Here is an 18,811-nt window from a genome sequence, read left to right on the forward strand (position 1 = left end):
TGTTGACGTCTTGTGGCTAAACTTAACTAAAACTGTGTGTATTTTTATGTTTATGGACTGGCCCAATTCACTCCCATTGTACTGTACATGCCTTATCAGGATCCCCAGTGGGCCGCAAGGGAAGAGGGTGCTAGGGGGTCTGTTGAAAATTTGAGAGAGTGAGGAAAAAAATTATATATATATATATATATATATATATATATATATATATATATATATATATATATATATATATATATATATATATACGTTTTTATAATATTATTTTTAGGGCTTTCAAAGTTAACATATCAAGTTAAGATATTATCTAGGTTTAATGCATTAACTGAATTTTATATTAATACAGTTTCATTATGCTTTCTAAAAACTGGTTGTAAATCATATTTAATATCACTTTATTCTGTTGACAGCCATAGTTTTTTAAAAGTAAGAAATTCAAAACCAAATCAGCAGAACAATGACAATATAAATTTTAAAACAACATGACTTTGTGATATGATTACTATTTTTCTCACATAGGCAATATACACCTCTGAAAAAATAAATAAAATAAAAAAATCTGGAGATTGGGCTGGCCATGACAGGGTCTTAATCCGGTGGTCCTCCATCTACACCTTGATTGACCTGACTGTGTGGCATGGTCAATCAAGGTGTGGATGGAGGACCACCGGATCAAGACCCTGTCATGTCCAGCCCAATCTCCAGACCTGAACCCCACTGAAAAATTCTGGAACGTGATCAAGAGGAAGATGGATGGTCATAAGCCATCAAACAAAGTCGAGCTGCTTGAATTTTTGCACCAGGAGTGGCAAAAAGGAACCCAACAGCAGTGTGAAAGACTGGTAGAGAGCATGCCAATATGCATGAAATCTGTGATTGAAAATCAGGGTTATTCCACCAAATATTGATTTCTAAACTCTTCCTAAGTTAAAACATTAGTATTATGTTGTTTAAAAATGAATATGAACTTGTTTTCTTTGCATTATTCGGGGTCTGAAAACACTGCATCTTTTTTGTTATTTTGACCAGTTGTCATTTTCTGCAAATAAATGCTCTAAATGACAATATTTTTATTTGGAATTTGGGAGAAATGTTGTCAGTACTTTATAGAATAAAACAAAAATGTTCATTTTACTCAAACACATACCCATAAAAAGTAAATCCAGAGAAACGGATAATTTTGCAGTGGTCTCTTCATTTTTTTCCAGAGCTGTATATATTTTTTGAACATTAAAATATGTTGCTAACTTTATGTCATATTTGGGGTCCTTGGAATCAAACAGTTTGAAAGCCCCTGTCATGGGCTACTGTTACCGCGATTTTGCTTCTTCTTCTTTAAATAAACGAAAGACAAGACGACAATATATTTTGTTGTGATCAGCATTATGCCACAAATGCTGAATGAGCTAAACTTTTATTGAACCCGGAACTTTTCTGTTAATGTCGGTGACAAACGTGAAAAAATAACCCCCCCGCCCCGCACATGATTACACAGCCCCCATGACTGACAACATTACACATGTGCTGGATCTACTATCAAACCACTCGCTTCCACTACGAGACATCGAAGACATTCAACCCAGAATGGGTCATTCTTTTTAGTTTTCTAGGCTATCGAAGGAAGACGACGATACGGGGTAATTGTACAGCGTTAAAAAAGACTGAAAGAAACAACTGTATGAAAGAAGAAACAGCGCGAGAACAAACACGCCGGACTAAAACTTCTCAAAAAGACAGAAAAGATGTGCCTATAAGGGGGGCAAAAAATACTCCTTAACAGGTAAATATTCTTCATGTCTCTATTTTTTCTCGTCTGTCACTTTAAATTCCTTCACACGACCGCTGTTATCTCATCCGCAGCATTGAGGTAGTAGCATACTAAACTGATACTGCAGTGAACGAATGGGACATCATAAAGCATTCAAGGAATTTTTGTTTGTACAGGCCTTTGTAGACCTTTTATTGTTATTTAAGTACAACTCCACTGCTGTCTATATTTGGCTTTTTTTCTACAGTGGTTGCTGAAAGAGACTTAAATCAACCTGTAACCAAGTGTGTTCCAGATCTGTTCCAGTTTTTTTCCCCTTTGAGATGAACAATGAAGTCTGGCAATCTCTTTCTCCCTTGTCATTTCAAAGATCACATCTGTTATGCATGATGTTACAGTACTAACTAATGACATGCTATTTTGCATATAGTAGACAAAACACATGATCTTAATGTAAAGATATGATTTCATATTTTATCTCTTTGCTCTCAGGTAAGGTGCCTTTTGTATATATTGCTTTTTATGGCATGAGCTGTGAAGAGGAGCAGATATACAGTGCTGTAGGCTGCTTGTTTTGTGTTTAAAGCTCTGGTGGTCAGCTGCCTCAGTAAAAGCTTTAGTAATGGCTTTACAGGGTCTGAGTGACCTGCTCATTTATCTCCACCTTTGACACATCCATCATGTTGGAGCCTCTTCTGGAAAGGAGCTGTTAGGAGAGAGACTAACCCACCTTAAAGACATCCCAATGTCCAGAATATTGGTGTACCAGTACTCTAAATGATCGTTTTCTCTCATTATCTCTCTCTTTATTCTGTAGTTAAATATCAAGGATTTTTAAACTGTTTTCCAGGCCTGGAAATGTCAAAAAATATAAATGAATAAAATCTTAAAAGTCATGGAACATTTCTATAATGAATGTACATTCCTTTAGTTATACTTTGCTCTAAATATTTAATCGATTTCAGTATTTCAATAGATATTGCTCTTGTGTAGAGCTTGTGTAGATTGAAACTTACTTGGAAGCCATAGTGATGTTCGATTAATGAGGGGATCAGTCTTTTTAGTTGGTTCTCTTTTATGAATCTGTCAAACTGGCTCACGAATCGGTCTGAATGTTTCATTAGAGAATTGATCTGAATCCAAATCCATTATTTTAAATAAAATCCTCAACCAGTAGGCTAATCACAAATGACTGGAAAGTGTATGGAGAAGTCATGAAATTAATCTGGCAGGAAAGTGTTGAAGCCCTGTTTTAGGTGCCTTCACCGACTATGAGCATGTTTTCATGCACACCAATACACTGGTTACTCCCAAAAATTAGCTTATTTAAAAAATCAAACAGAGCAAGAAATCCACGTTACATTTGGATACTTCAAATAACATTTGAAATAATCACGTTAATCTCTACTTTTGACATCAAACCGTAAAGAGGCATGTGCTCAACACGTGCGCACATTGGATGAGCCGGTAAGAATGCCGGGTAAGGTTTTACATGGCACTCAAAATCGAGGTAAAAATCTACCCGTGCCAATCATAAACAGCTGATGGCCTTCACGCCGATAAAGGAACGCAGTTTATTGCATTTACATGACCGCACGCATTGTCATCTTATTTAGCATAATCGTTTAAGAACGTGCATGTAAACCCGCTCACTGATGGACTCAAATGAAGTGCATCTTTTTAGGCATTTAGCATAAAGGTTAGAGGAATAGAAGGTAACAAAAATAAATGTAAGTCAGCACATAACAGCATAGATTATTACACTGCGTCTTGCTGGGAAACAAGTGACTGAAAAGAAGCATCATAATGAATAAGAGTTGACCAAAATAAAAGGTATAGAAGAATATAGATTAGCGTCATTCTTTTGGCATTTAAAACATTCTCTAAACAACTAACAAATGCACATAAAAGAAAGAGGTTCTATTTTCTTGTCTTAGAGTTGTCACCTTAATTATACTTATTTGAAAAGCCTTACATCTAAGGCAAATTAAGGCTTAAAATGAGATTCGCTCTGATTGCAATGCAAAACAAACGGCAGACAAGCACAAGCAGGTGGACGAATGATACAAAACAGACTAATAAATGTTCTTTGTGATTTAGTGTTAAGACTGGGGTTACACTATACCTGACTTTAACATGGGCCGAGTAGGCTCCAGTCTGCATATTTTGGGCCATTCGGTGTTGACAGATTTCACAGAAATTACATAGTATATGATGAAAACAGACTCTGATTTCTTATCACCAGACTATGATTGAATCTAGTCATCAAACGTGTTTGATATTTTCTAGCAGACAATTCATCTTTTTCCTATGTCCCATGATGCTTTGTGTGAAATATGGGTGTTACTTCCATTAAGAAGTCAACACAGTTGTTGTTTTAGTGTACGTTCATTCATTCATACATCTAGAAGTGTTGGGATTATGTGGGAAGGGTCTCTGATTTCATGACATACTACATACAATATACATCATTCACTATATCTGTGTTACTGCATAATAAACATAAAAAAAGCAATAAAGACAAAGAAAGCACGAAAAAAATGGCGCTTATGTAGTTGAAGTTTAATCTAAGCACAAATGCAACATTTAGTGCAGATTTTTAGTGGAGTACCCGTGTTGGCTGAGCATCTGGTGTGTGCTTGTCATCTATGGTCCCTGCAAGTTGATATCAGACACTGAAGAAGATCCTTGAAGGTCTCGTGCATGTAGATGTAAGCACTTTTTCACCATTCACTGATCGGACGGTTATTTGATTTTAAAGCCACATTTAGCGGGCAAAGTTTAAATTCTTGTTTTAGCACTGTGTTAGATTGACAGGTGAGGAGTAGTGCTTCGCTGCTGACTGGGATGCATTAGGATGGTGTTTACACCTCAAATACAATGTGGTCAGATGCGTTTTTGACTACCTCTGTATGTGGTTTTTGTAATCCAATCACAAAAAATTTTAGACCCCGTTTACCTCTGTATTTAGCGCTGACCACTTGTGATCGAATCATCTGAAATGCATCTTAATACCAGCTGTAAACGGGGTCTAAAATGACTGTAGTCGAAACTAGCCAATGCTTTAGAATGAATTCTGGTGGAAGTAGCACCCACATTCGTTTCCCCAGTGAGTCCCCCAGGAAAAACATAGAGGATAGAGTAAATGTAGTCATGTATGACAGAGGCGGTTCTAGAGTCGGTGAATATTCAGGGCTTAGACCAGACCTTTGTAGATATGTATGGGGCCTTCCTTTGATGAAATATTGGAATAAAATACACTTTATGATAAAAGATTATATGTTACATCTGTTAGGTGTCATTTATAAAGAAAACCTTTAAATATTACTGAAACTAAAACTAAAAGGTCCTACTAACTTTTGTCTAAACCTTAGATATGCTCAAAGATCAGATGTAACATACTTTTAACACTATGTACTTCAAAACATGAGTAAAAAACAACACCTTTTTGTCGCTTTCCCTTTTCTGTTGTTCATATTGTGTACAGTTGACAGTTTATAGTTAATAATTTTTTCATCAGGTGCTTTAAGTTAGTTTAGAAGATAGCAGGCAGAAATAGGTGCTTATAAGGAAAAAATAGTTGCTAGTTTTGCCAAAGTTTGCTAGGTTCATGTGGTATCGTGTCTCATTAAAGAAGTTTGGCAAAAATGTAAACATCCTGGCTCGTGTTTCAAGGCCCAGGTATACTTCGTTTTTGCGGGTTCCGGATCAGCTTGCGCCCGGCCGACCACGCTGCCTTTCTGAGTATACTTTTCTGACCGCGAACGAATAGGAACGCCTTCGACGCATGTGCACTACAACTGCTTTGTGACACTCTTTTATTACAGTCAATGGCCAGCACACGCGAGGATGACTCGCACAGCCTAGAACCGTGTGCGCAGGTCAAGAAAATGTAGGCGGCGCTCGGTCAAGCCGTGCGGCTGTGCTGATGACGCATTTTGCATCACACATACTGTGCGTGGAGCGATACGCAATGTGCACACCTGAAGTATACTTTGGCCTTTAATGATGGCCTTTAAAATGCAATTTCCTCTTGCACATCTGTATATTACTTTTTGTTTTCAGGGTTATATATCTCAATATTTGGTACTCACTGCATCTGGGTGGAAGAGCTCAACACAGTTTCCCGTATCTCACCAAGGTATCTGTATGAGTTTGTTGTGTTCGAATCGACTCGACAGTCATTTGGTGTGTGATGCCCATTTTGTTCTGTAGCCATTTACATAGTTGGTAAGTGTGTGATAGTATTTTTATAATCTGTTCAGATTTTAGAAGTTGGGTAGTGTAATCCAGCCTTTACACCCATAAATTCATGTATTCAACAAATAAAAGAGTTGAGCACTTCCTCTGCTGCTTTTTGCACACCGTCATCAGCAAGTTTGTGTAGCCTGTCACCATTAACTCACCTGGGAAATTCCTGCAACCACGTCTCAGAGCGCTGCCCTATCAACAGAACAGCTTACATCAAATTACAATGCATGAGTGTGGGTGACTTGTGTAAACATATCTCTGCTGAGGGAACTGAATATGACATTTTTTTATGTTAAGAGCATTGCCCCAGCATCCCAGGGTCTTACAGATGTAGCCAGCTATTCCCTGTGCTCTGCAGATTAGAGGATTAAGAGATATAGCCTAGAGTTTGTGCAATATCCATAATGCCTCAACAGTAACCCAGACACTGGTGGAAAGAGTTTACCACGCCGTGTCTCTCTTAAGCGCCAAGAGACATTCACGACCAGCTGTTTGCCCTTGATGACCGGCCTCCCTGCCTCTGACCTAGTATTGTTTATACACTTGGTCACTGACAGACCTACTTATTTGTCTGTAGTAACCCTGTTGTGTTTTTTGAAAATAATTCTTAACTAGGCTTGCCAACTGTTTTGTATTCATGGGGTCGTCCCGTATAGGATGCCCAATTTCCCGAATTAAAGCAGCGAAAAGGTGAAAGGGCTTCTCATTTGCCTTGCTGCATTTTGCAAACTGTGTCGCAGGGTAGATAGCCTACATATATTTATATTCTTGATACTTTTCAGTATATACACACAGATGGCTTTTCAGCACAACCGACCACAAACAGAGTCAGGTTCGTGTGTCGCTCTCTCCCCTCCGGCAGTTTGGACTGCCCTTTTAACCCCCTCCAGCTCTCACTGCAACACAAAACAGCTGTTTGAGGTGAATTCCCACAGGTGTCAATTCTTACCGCTCTTCCTCTCCCGGCCTCGCTCGGCCACGCCCACATCCCCACACAGCCCTGTTTTGTTGGCTTGCAAATCAAGATATCCATTTGGCTAATTAGCTAAGGACTCATTAGAGCTGGGAACAGGTTTTTGAATTAAGACTGGCTTTTGAATTAAGACTGGCTTACTTGTAACCTTGAATGCCAGACTGTAAGGCTGGGTTATAATTTTTAATGCAGCATTTAATTTCTCTCTCTTATTGAATCCTTTGTACTAAATGAACCTTTGAACTTAATTAAATGGCCAGTGATCTTAAATTCTGTGTTGATGTCCTGATTGGTTTGCTGATTTTCATTGTTTCCAAGGAGTGAGACTGAGAAATCTTTATGCAAATGACCAAATCACATTCGGCATGTTGAAACTAGAGGATTTGATGATGCATTGCCTGGTTGCAAATTGTAGTTTGTTTGGAAGGCAGTTGCCATGGCAACAGGGCATTGCATTCATGCATATTGTCTTAAGAGTGAATGAAATTAAATAAGTCATTTATTTGATTAAACCTTTTGGTGTCACAAAAAAAAAAAAAAAAAAAAAAAAAAATTAAAATAAATAAGTCTATGAACACATTAACATGCTAACTGTTAAAATCCAATGGACATTTTAACTTGCCATTTACCAGGGGCCGGATTCACGAAAATGTTCTTAAGAAAAAAATTAAGAAAGTTCTTAGAATAAATTATAAGAAGTTCATAAGAACGTTCCTAAGTGCAATTCTTGAAAAATTCTTAAGAAGTTCTCAAATATTTTCTTAAGAACATCTTAATTTTTTTCTTAAGAATAAAAAGACAGGCTTTGACATTGTCTGATCAGCCTGCTCATGGAGTTGCCTTGTCTAATAGCCTACAACAAATTCAATACTTCAACACTGGTAGATCGTAATGATAAATGTATCTATTAATCTTTTTTTTTAAAGTATGTGTTAGTGTGTTAGTTTAATGACATTAACCATCATAGGAGAATTTACTTCCTGCTAACCATTTGATAACTTTTAATTTGACATAGAGGCAAAGAAAAGAAACAAAAACTTCAGTAGACAAGAGCTGAATGTTCTTGTTGAGGAAATGACTGCAAGGAAAAAGTTCTCCTTGGGAAGTTTGATAATAACATCACGTCGGAAAGTACGAGGCGGGTAGATGGGAAAGGGTGGCGGAAGCTGTCTCTGCTGTGTCCAACTCCAATAGGGATGTTATAATGTCATAATTATTATGTTTCTATGAACTATAAATATCGCGAAGAGAGAGTGCTATATGCAGCACATCCATTAGCATGATTGGCCACCACATTAATAAGCTTCAAAACAACATTTATTGTTTGAATTTGGTGATAACATTAACATGGTTTACAAGCTGAAAATAAAAATATCATAAAAGTCAAAAAACAATTTCGGTCTAAAATATAATTTCTACGCAAAGACTCAACATGAAAAACCCAGTAAATCCATTAAACATCTTACCTTTTAGAATTTAAGACAACTGTGAGGTTATTCTAACTTTAAGATGTTATTTACGATGATATTTAAGATTTTTTTTTTTTTTTTTTTTTTTTTTTGAGAATTTGAATGCTTCTTGTGTTTTAAGAACAATCTTAAGAAAAAGATAAGAACTTTCTTTTTAAAGAAGTTTATTTGGGAATACAAAATATTCTTAACTTTATTCTTATGTTACAAGAAGAAAATGGTAGTTAAGAAAACATTTCCTCTTTAAGAACGTTTCGTAAATCCGACCCCAGATGCTTTTCCCGAAGTGACTTTCTACAAGTACATGGTCCCTGCAGCAAAATATTACATTGCACAATGGTGATATTGCAGAATAGTGATGTTCACAGTAATTTCCACTTACTGGTCCTAACCAGGCCACCAACCCTTGCCCTAAACCTTTAAACTAAATTTAAATGCTTCTCCACTTTCAAGATAATTGCCAGACTTGTTTTAGAATTTGTACAATTAGTGCTGCTTTCTCAGGAGGCTTCATAAAAATCCTATTCAATCAACTCTTCCCAGGGAACAGACTAGGAGCCCTGCGTTAGAGGTAATGGAATGTTTTCAAGTTAATAAAAGCACACAATTACTTATTCGTGCTGGCTGGAAGTTGGAAATAACTACTGAAATGAACAGTGATTTCCTCTTTTTTTTTTTTTTTTTTGGTCATAAAGGACTCATTGAAACCTCTTTTAAGAAACACAGATGCTAAAAAGTCTGATGCAAACTCTTAGCAATATCTCTTCATCAACATCAAAGACAATTAGGTGACTTTTTTATTTTATTTTTTTTATAGTGAATTGAGTTATGACTTAGTGCATAGTTTTTCCAGTATGTGGCTGTTTGATTGACTTTTGTTCTCACAGTTTCCACTTTCATATCTTTTTTTCTGGTCTATTTCTTCAATTGTTTCCCCTTTCCTGCCCAGGCACTTCTGAAATGCACAGCATTTTAATTGATTACCTACATTTCTTTAATTTGGAAAAATTTACTGATGGATTGAATTATTACATTTCTATCATGGTCTTTTTTATCTGCCATATTTGTTTTCATTTCCCTGGCAATTATATATATTTTGTGACTAAATTTGATTTATGTATGTACATTTAATATCTTTTCGATTTATCCAGTGTTAACATTTTCAATCATAATGTTGAAAATGACAATTCAGAGCCAAATACCATTTTACCTAAGAGTAGAATTAACCCAGCTAACAAATATGGCATGTTACTCATGTTTAAATGCATTAATTTAGATCTATATCATTTCTGAGTTGTAGTCTTTGTTTAGGAATGCAACAACCCAGATCTGGCAAAACAGACTATATGTAAAAAATAAATTAATGAACAACCGACAAGCGCAAGATACATTACATTTTGGATTCGCAGAATTGGAGAATGTTGCTTTTAAAAGTAAAGTGTTACATTATTGCACTACTGATAATAAATAATTACATCATTACATTATATGGAAAGTAGTGCACACAGAGAGAGAGAGTTAAGACACATAAAAATGGTTAAAAGTAAAACTGATGCACAAGGTTTAAATGGTTTTCTTATGTTTTATATGACACAATGGCAGACAGCATTTGGAATTATCCGTCCATGTTTTTAAAATTCTGTATATCATGGAACATTTTCAGTGAACGCAGCCTCTGACTGGTAAACTAGGAGTTTATATAATATATTTGGTATATTACAAAAACATTACATAGATTTTAGTATTAAACATAAAAGTTATATACAGCAGAAGATAAAAATGGCAAAATGAATAATTGTGTGCCATTATTGTTCAAATTTACTAGGCCTATGAATAATAATAATATGAATATAAATTATATGAACTACTTGATTACAGTGCATTAGACATTCCTTGTTGTTGGGATGTTGAAAAGAGATTTACTTTGCTCTGGTTTTAGACCATTAGGAGGTCTAAACTCTTAAGATTTTTCAGGAGAGTGATGTGTAGTATGGACCAGGTCTTGGATCTTTACAAATTATAAATACCAAAGAACTATGGAATCACTTTGGATAATACAATTATGTGATTCAGAATGGTTTATTTTTTGAGTAGTTCTGAATGACTACTTTAAATGTTTTAATAGAATGGAAAGTTATAGTCCATTGAAAAAAGAGAGACTCATAAAGCACAGATAATAAATTCTGTTCAGTATGCAATAATATTAATATTCAAGGCATTCTATCACTTCTCAAATATTTTTCATTAAAGTCAAACTGTTGCATTTTAAATCAGTCCCACTCACATTTCAATATCACTAGAAACATACATAAAGTCTGACAGCTTAATTTTGTGGTGCTAATGGATTTGTTTTGCAACTGGCTTTATAATGATCTCTTAAAGTTTCTGAGTGCTCTTGATTTCCAGTAATTTTTATAGCTCTTTCATGACTGCTATTTTGTATAGCAGTTGGTTTCATCATAGGGAATGTTAGTCTCAGACTAGGACTGGGTAAAAATAAAAATGTTCCTATGGATCGTGAGCTTCGTTTGAATGATCTTGATTCTTAGATCCCAAGATCGATCTTTTTCTCTATGTGGCAACCCTCTGTAATGCAAGTAAATCAGTCGAGTGTATGACCAAATTTTGCGCTACGTGACTAAAAATGTCACTGGCTGGTAAACTTTCAGATTTCACTCTCCAGTGATTGAGTAGTATAGTGGTGAAGAAGTTATTTGCACTGAGATCCTTTCAATTGTGTGTTGAGAGTAAATGTTTGGTTTAACTCGTTCTGTGTTTCCAAAGACAAGATCCACACAATCCGTATGTCAGTGAATAATGTCTCTTTTAATACCCTTTCTGTTTTTTACAGTCAGTTGTTTATTAATAACAACAAAAAAGACATTGATTGATTGAATAAACTGAAACTGAAAATGTTTCAAAAAATAAAAGGTGACCAATATGATGAAAAACTAATGATAAAATATAATAAATTGTAATATTCATATTTTCGAATTGTACCTAAGCTTGTTACATAGAAGGTTAGTGTGGAAGCCCAGGAGTGCCATTTACAAAAGAATGAGGGAATAAAGTATCAAACTATTAATTTGAAAATAAAAATGTGAATAAATAAACCAATTCATAAATGGACAAATAAATAGATTTAAATGTGAATAAATAAACCAGTTTATAAATGGACAAATAGATACATTTAAATGTGAATGAATAAACCAATTTATAAATGGACAAATAAATAGACACATTTAAATTCATGTTTTAAAATGTACTTATTTATCAATAAAACAGCACATTAATAAGTCATTTTTAAATGCACCTTTTAAATTGTGTTTTAAAAAGCATTTGGCAATTGCTTTTCTTCATCCATTTGCCAATTGCTTTTCTTTATTGTTTGACTTTTCTTTTCTTTTTCCATTTGTCAGTCCATACCAGCTGAAGCCCAGGAGTGCCAGTTAAAAAAGAATGAAGGAATAAATTATCAATCTATTAATTTGAAAATAAAAACTTGAATTAATAAGTCAATTTATAAATGGACAAATAAAAAGACATGTTTAAATGTGTTTATTTAATTCATGTTTAAAAATGTCATTATATTTAACAATAGAATTGTGCATTAATAAATCATATTTATTTCATGTTTAAATTGTCATTAAAAGTACCTTTTAAATTGCATTTTAAAAAGGTATTTGGCAATTGCTTTTCTTAATTCATTTGCCAATTGCTTGTCCTCATCCATTTGCCAATGGCTTTTCTTTTTCTTTTTCGTTTTGCTTTTCCTTTTTCCTTTTCTTTATCCAATTGAGAATCGAGATAAAAAAATGCCATTGGACTGTTGACTCGTGGGAGCAACCAATGAACTTTAGACTCAGTTATAAGACACACCCCCTCTCCCACGTGCCACTCGAAGAGGATGTAAGACAGCCTGTCATTGGACGACGGTACGAGCAGTTTATGTGATATTATTGGATCTGCGAATCCCGTGTATAAGAAAGGGATGCAAAGCATATCAGAAGTTAATGGTGGCTCGTTCACTGTTGCTGTGAAATGCTGAACATGGCCGTACCTGAGCATGCACAGTGATATGTGTCCAGGAGGGGAGCTGGTAATCGTGATGCTGTGAACAAAACAAGCCTCCTGACCCGCGCCCTGAACTGAAACACACGACGGAGGTTAGCAAGGGCAACGGCTTGAGTTGCTGGAGAAAGCTGATGGGCTTCCAGAACTTATACTGAAGAAAACACACATCTCCTTTCAGTTATATCACATTCATTTTAAAAACACTGTATGATCATCTTAAATATTTTATTTGTATTAAAATAATTGCCTGTGTATGATCGAGAAAAGGCAGTCTCTCGGAATGATGGCTAGCTGAGGATACAGAGAAGGCAAGCGAGCACACTTTTGTGGAACAAATGGTAGTGTTTAAACTAATGTTGTTTATTATATATGTGTAGTTTTGGGTTCGAGTCCGCCTTAGTTGAGTCCAAGTCAAGTCCAAGTCTTTAAACAATCGAGTCAGAGTCCAAAAGGGGCAGAGTCTAACTCAAGACCGAATCCATAACTGGCCGAGTCCAAGTCCAAATTAATCTGTTCATGAATCGTAAACTCAACATCAATATTTTAAGCTTATTTTAACCTTTACAACTAAGAAAAACAATTTGTCAATTGTTGCATTTCATATTCACATTTTATGATTAGTATCCTGCTGAACAAATTTCAAAGTGGTTTCAGAATGAAAGCATATGCTTTAGATCAGTAGCGGATTTAGGCATGGGCAACATGTGGCGTTGCCCAGGGCAACATCTTGGGGTTGGGCGGCGGCATCTTGCGGGGGGCGGCACGAGGCACCCACGCAGATTAACTCCCACCCTCCCCCAGTCAACAACTTTGGGGGCGTGTTGAGGCGGGTTTCGCCCAGGGCGCCATACAAGCTAGAACCGCCACTGCTTTAGATGTGTGAAGACAAAACTGTCCTTCAACACACTTCTTATTGTGTTCTGTTGACTTTTTCAATTATTTGTTGATTTTTCCCTTACACTCAAACATAGATTAAAGTGATTAAAGATTAAGTTTTCTACTTAATTTTCAATTTGTCTGTCAATTTAGTTTAGTTTTATTAAAATTATGTGTGAAATACATGTAATGTAATTAATTAAATACATTTAATGTGTTTAATACATTTAATAAATGGTAAAATTAAAACATTTAATAATGCCCATAAAATTAAACAGAAAATAAAAACAGAAAAGATCAGATACCATTAGAAATTTATTTTTATTCTACTACACTTCACACTTTTCAGTCCTCCTGCTGTATCCAGGTATAGCCTACTTTCCTAAAGTTAAGATACATTTTTATGACAAACTCTCCTTGAGCTGACGTGTTGTTCTTTTCACATTATATTTAGGATGGATAATAGGTGAATAGAGACTTCTCCCCTCACTTGTGTTCTTCATTGTATTTTCTGACTTTTTTGCCATTGAAACGCATGTGCCAGCTTTACAGGTAACACACAGAGGCTGCGCAACAAATATGTAATGGACTGAATTGTACAATTTCCATGGTTTATTTCATCTGTCATATTAGTTTAAATATCCCTAATATGTAGCATATTTGATTTTGTCTCGATGTAGTCAACATTTTCAGTTAGAAATGGCTTTGCATTGTAACATAAGTCTGATAAAACATTTGTTCTATTTAATAATTTGCAGAGTTGGGGAACATACTTTTAAAAGTGTACTTATGTTATTGATGTATACATAGAGCACATCATTATGAAGACAAAGCCAAATCCCAGACATTTAGAGGCAATTTTGAAATCCCAGCCAGATGCTTTTTTCAGGTCTGAAAAAGAGGACATGTATGGGGAAAAGAGGATGTATGGTCATCCTATGCTACGTCATTTGTTTGTTTGCTTGTTTGTTTGTCATTGCATCACAAATGCCATGGACGTGGCTGGACTCACATTCCTCTTTTACAATTGTAGTCTGGATCTTATGGATTTAAAAAATGTTTTAAGCTTAAAGTAACCATTTAAAGTGACTTTAATAAGGACAATTTAGAAATTTTAACAAACAATTTGGGCAAATTAGCTTCAGAAAAAGTGACGAGATGAAAGGTGAGTAGTTTTCATCCCTGGTTAAAACATCAGACCAAATCTGATATTTCCTGACAGAGAAAGAGAGATGTGTTTGAGTTTGATGGGGTGAATGAGGGAAGAGGGAAAAGTGGGTGTTCCATACCAGAATGGAGCCAGACCTTAATTTGACCTGAGTTTGCTAAAACAATGCCTAAATAGCTTTTTGGCTCTTGGTTAACTGAAAAGGGGAGTTCTTGTTTTTATTTGGAACAACATGAATGTAATATGCATTAAGAAAGTAAACAGGGTAAAGTTTGATTTTATGCTGGCTTTAACTAGGCTGTTTACATCATAAATAGTGTTTTACATCTGTAAGTTAGTCCAGAGTGTTTTCATACCAATTGCAAACTTTACTGGAGTACACTTTTGACATGCGGCATAAAGCCTGATCCTCATTGTAGCATATTCTGGCCAAGAACCGCCCACTTAGACAGGAAAAGATGTCTGACTTACATCTAAAGTGACAAACTACAGTTAATTTTCTTTTTTACATGCTAGTTAGGCTATGTGTGGTTTTATGTAAGTAACGTTAAACCACAATAATACATTGTCGAGGAAAAAAATGATTAAAATAATGCCACTGTAGTCCCAGCATATATATACAATGAAAACATTGTAAAAGCAAAAAAATCTGTGTTGACTTTATGATTAGAATATTGGTTCATCCAAAAGTAAAATAATGGTAATTACTATCTTTCAAAGTTTTGATGACACTTTCCTGGTGAACTTTGGTAAATGATTCCAAATAGTAGCACTCTTGGAATGAAGCCCAATCCAATTAGAAGACCAGAACTAATTGTTGTAAAAAGTAGCGTGCAGTGTACTTAAACAACAGTGGTTGCTGGACCATCTGCAATCTTTGCAACTGACTGGTTAAACTACAGTGTGTAATTTTCCCTTAAGAACACCCTAAAGTTTCCCTTAAACTTAAGGGTGTTGCAGGAATTAACCCTTAAGTGTTACTTAAGGGTTTTTATGGGTAAAATGTCACAATCCCTTACGATTTCCCTGAAGTATTTATTTTTTACTTAAGTGTGCCCTTAAAAACCGTGTTGCATAAAAAAAAAGTTGCATAAAAAAAGTGTTGCATAAAGCCCCTTAAATGCCATTTTCCTAAGTATTTCCTAAGGTTAGGAAAACGTCCTGGTTACTTGCGTAACCTCTGTTCCCTGATGGAGGGAACGAGATGTTGTGTCGATGTAGTGACACTAGGGGTCACTCTTGGGAGCCCAAGACACCTCTGGTCTTTGATAAAAGGCCAATGAAAATTGGCGAGTGGTATTTGCATGCCACTCCCCCGGACATACGGGTATAAAAGGAGCTGGTATGCAACCACTCATTCAGGTTTTATGCTGAGGAGCCGAGACAAGGTCCGGCCATTTCAGCGGGTAGTTCAGCGTTGTGGCAGGAGGGACACAACGTCTCGTTCCCTCCATCAGGGAACGGCGGTTACACAAGTAACCAGGACATTCCCTATCTGTCACTCACTCGACGTTGTGTCGATGAAGTGACACTAGGGGTCCCTATATGAAATGCCACAACTGGCTAAACTGTGTTACGTGAACTGGCGGTGTGTGACGGCCAGACCACTGTGTGCCTCGTAGCCAGCGCACCAGGCCGACACGTAACCTCCCCCAACATAGTTATGAGTGTCGAACGGCCCTTTGGGGACAAGTCAACTACCCAAAAGATAGAGACAGGCTAACCCAGTCGTGGCCTCTTTTCCCCTTCTTTTTTTCCGCTCCCTATAAAAGAAGGGGGATTATCCGACTGGGCTGCCAGGTCTAGTTGAGGGGTGTCCCTCCCAATGGGAGGACACTGTGGAGACCACACCTCGCCCAAAGAGAGGGGGGAATATTTAAGTGGAAAAAATACGTCACATGGTCTTGATGACCACGTGGAGAGTCTCAAGGTAGATCCTACCCAACGGGGGAGGAGTTACTACAAACATGGAGACTGGGGCAGAGGGGCTCTGCCAAGGAAGACGCAGTTTGCCAACGGAGAAACAAATTAGTGGAAGATATATATCACATGGGGTTACCTTTCAGGGAACCACCACATGCGGAGCACCTACCCCAGAACAGGGCTCTTAGTTAGCACATGTACTGGTCGGTCGCCGAGCGCAGTTCCTGCATCAGATCTGTGGCGGAACTACCCTTGTGAGGTTCTTTTAGCGCCTTGGCTTGGTGGACCTGCAGGAGAGCCATGGCGTGCAGGGCAGAGGCGGCTTGTCCAGCAGCGCTGTAGGCTTTAGCCTTCAGGGACGACGTGAACCTACAGGACTTGGACGGGAGTTTTAGGTGTCCGCGCCAGGTGGCGGCGCTCTGTGGGCATAGGTGCACCGCGAGCGACGTATCCACCGGGAGAATCGCCGTATAGACCCTGGCCGCCCCGCTATCGAGGGTAGTGAGGGCAGAGGAACTGAGGAATTGGGACCGGGCAGTAAAAGGTGCCCCCCATGATTTCGTCAGCTCCTCGTGCACTTCCGGGAAGAAAGGCACTGGAGCGGGGCATGGCTGCTTTGAGCGGCGCCGCGAGCCCAGGAACCAATCATCGAGCTGCGAGGGTTCAGGGGAGAGCGGAGGGTTCCACTCTAGCCTGTCGCTCGCAGCCGCCCGGGAAAGCTTGTCCATCATCTCTGCATCAGCCTGTGACTGGGCAATCGTCCCCGAAGGGGGGAGCCCAGCTGAGGCTTCTGCGTCCGACTGGACAAGCCCGCTCTCAGATGCTGCGTTCAAGAGCTCATCATCTTCGGGGGCTCTGAACAAGAGGCCAGACTTGCCGTGAGACGAGCCGGCGGACTCATCCGGAAGCCCGACTGGGGCAGACGAGTGTGCTGGGGAATGGGAGGTCCTGGGGGGATACCCAGCGGAGGCGATCCCATTGGGGTCCCCAAATCGCCCCCAGTGCTAGCCGCGCTGGCCTCATACCCGTAGGTAGAAGGACCGAGGCGGGGAGCCACTGGGGTGGCTTGCTTTCTTACGAAAGCAAGCCGCGACCGCAACGTTGCCATGGTCATGTTCTCACAGTGAGAACATGAACCGTCCACGAACGCTGCCTCCGTGTGGGTCGCGCCCAGACACGAAAGACAGTGATCATGACCATCCGAAGTTGAGAGATAACGACCACAACCAGGAATAACACACAATCGGAAAGGCATCTTTAAAAAGACGCGTCTTTAAAAAGATGTTCCGTGTGTGCCGCTCTTTTAGAGAAATATACTCTTTTAGAGAAATAAACTCTTTCAGAAAATATACTCTATTTTTTCTGCTGAAGTGCGCAGGGGCGTTCTCTGCAGTTCACCAGTGCAGAGGAGGGAGAAGCCGCTGAAATGCGCCGTCAGATCCAGCAGAAATTCAGCTCAATGAGCATGACCGTTTGGCTCCGAAGAGAAAATCTGAATGAGTGGTTGCATTCCAGCTCCTTTTATACACGTATGTCCGGGGAAGTGGCATGCAAATACCACTCGCTAATTTTCATTGGCCTTTTATCAAAGACTAGAGGTGTCTCGGGCTCCCAAGAGTGACCCCTAGTGTCACTACATCGACACAACATCGAGTGAGTGACAGATAGGGAACTTCACCTTAAGTACAGGTTAAGAGTTTCAAGGTTTATAAAAATGAATAAATAGCTACGTTTATACAACCAATTGAAGAGTATAGTGTGCCAAGGTGAATTTTTCACAATAGGGAGAACCCAGTTTAGACCATTTAAGTGATGAAAAACTGTTGCAGTTGTTGCAGGAGTACAAATTTGAGGGTTACGCAATTTGAGAAATCGCTAACAAGCTGGAGGGCAATCTAATAGGAACACACACAAACCAGAAGTGTACCCAGTATTATCTGCTCTCTGTATTTTTATAAACTGTACGAATGGATGAATTAAAATCATACCACAAGTTGATTGGCAATATATCGCAAATTTTTATATATATCCTACACCCCTACTGACCACCACTAATATTCTTAATTTGGGATGGCAATCAGTTCTCTGCACAATTATACAAGCATCTTAAAGTCTTGCACCTTTAATCCAACTCTTACCGGGCAATTTTTCAAAAGTATCTTTCACAAAAGGCCGTAAAAGCAGAATCCTCCATTAATTGGTCTGCATGTGAATCGGGCTAATCAGCCGGTAGGGGGTTAAAGACCAGCCGGTGGCTCCAGTTCAAGAGAGAGACACATGCGGCTGTGCTGCATGTGTGTCTTTTCATT

General features: G+C 38.0%; 1 protein-coding gene across 2 annotated transcripts in view; it reads left to right on the forward strand.

The window, feature by feature from the left end:
- LOC127431111 (beta-galactoside alpha-2,6-sialyltransferase 1-like) overlaps nucleotides 1-18,811 on the forward strand; it is a 570,878-nt gene that overhangs the window by 250,108 nt on the left and 301,959 nt on the right. The window lies entirely within an intron of this gene.

The sequence above is a fragment of the Myxocyprinus asiaticus genome, chromosome 40, assembly GCF_019703515.2.
Source record: "Myxocyprinus asiaticus isolate MX2 ecotype Aquarium Trade chromosome 40, UBuf_Myxa_2, whole genome shotgun sequence".
Lineage (NCBI taxonomy): Eukaryota > Metazoa > Chordata > Actinopteri > Cypriniformes > Catostomidae > Myxocyprinus > Myxocyprinus asiaticus.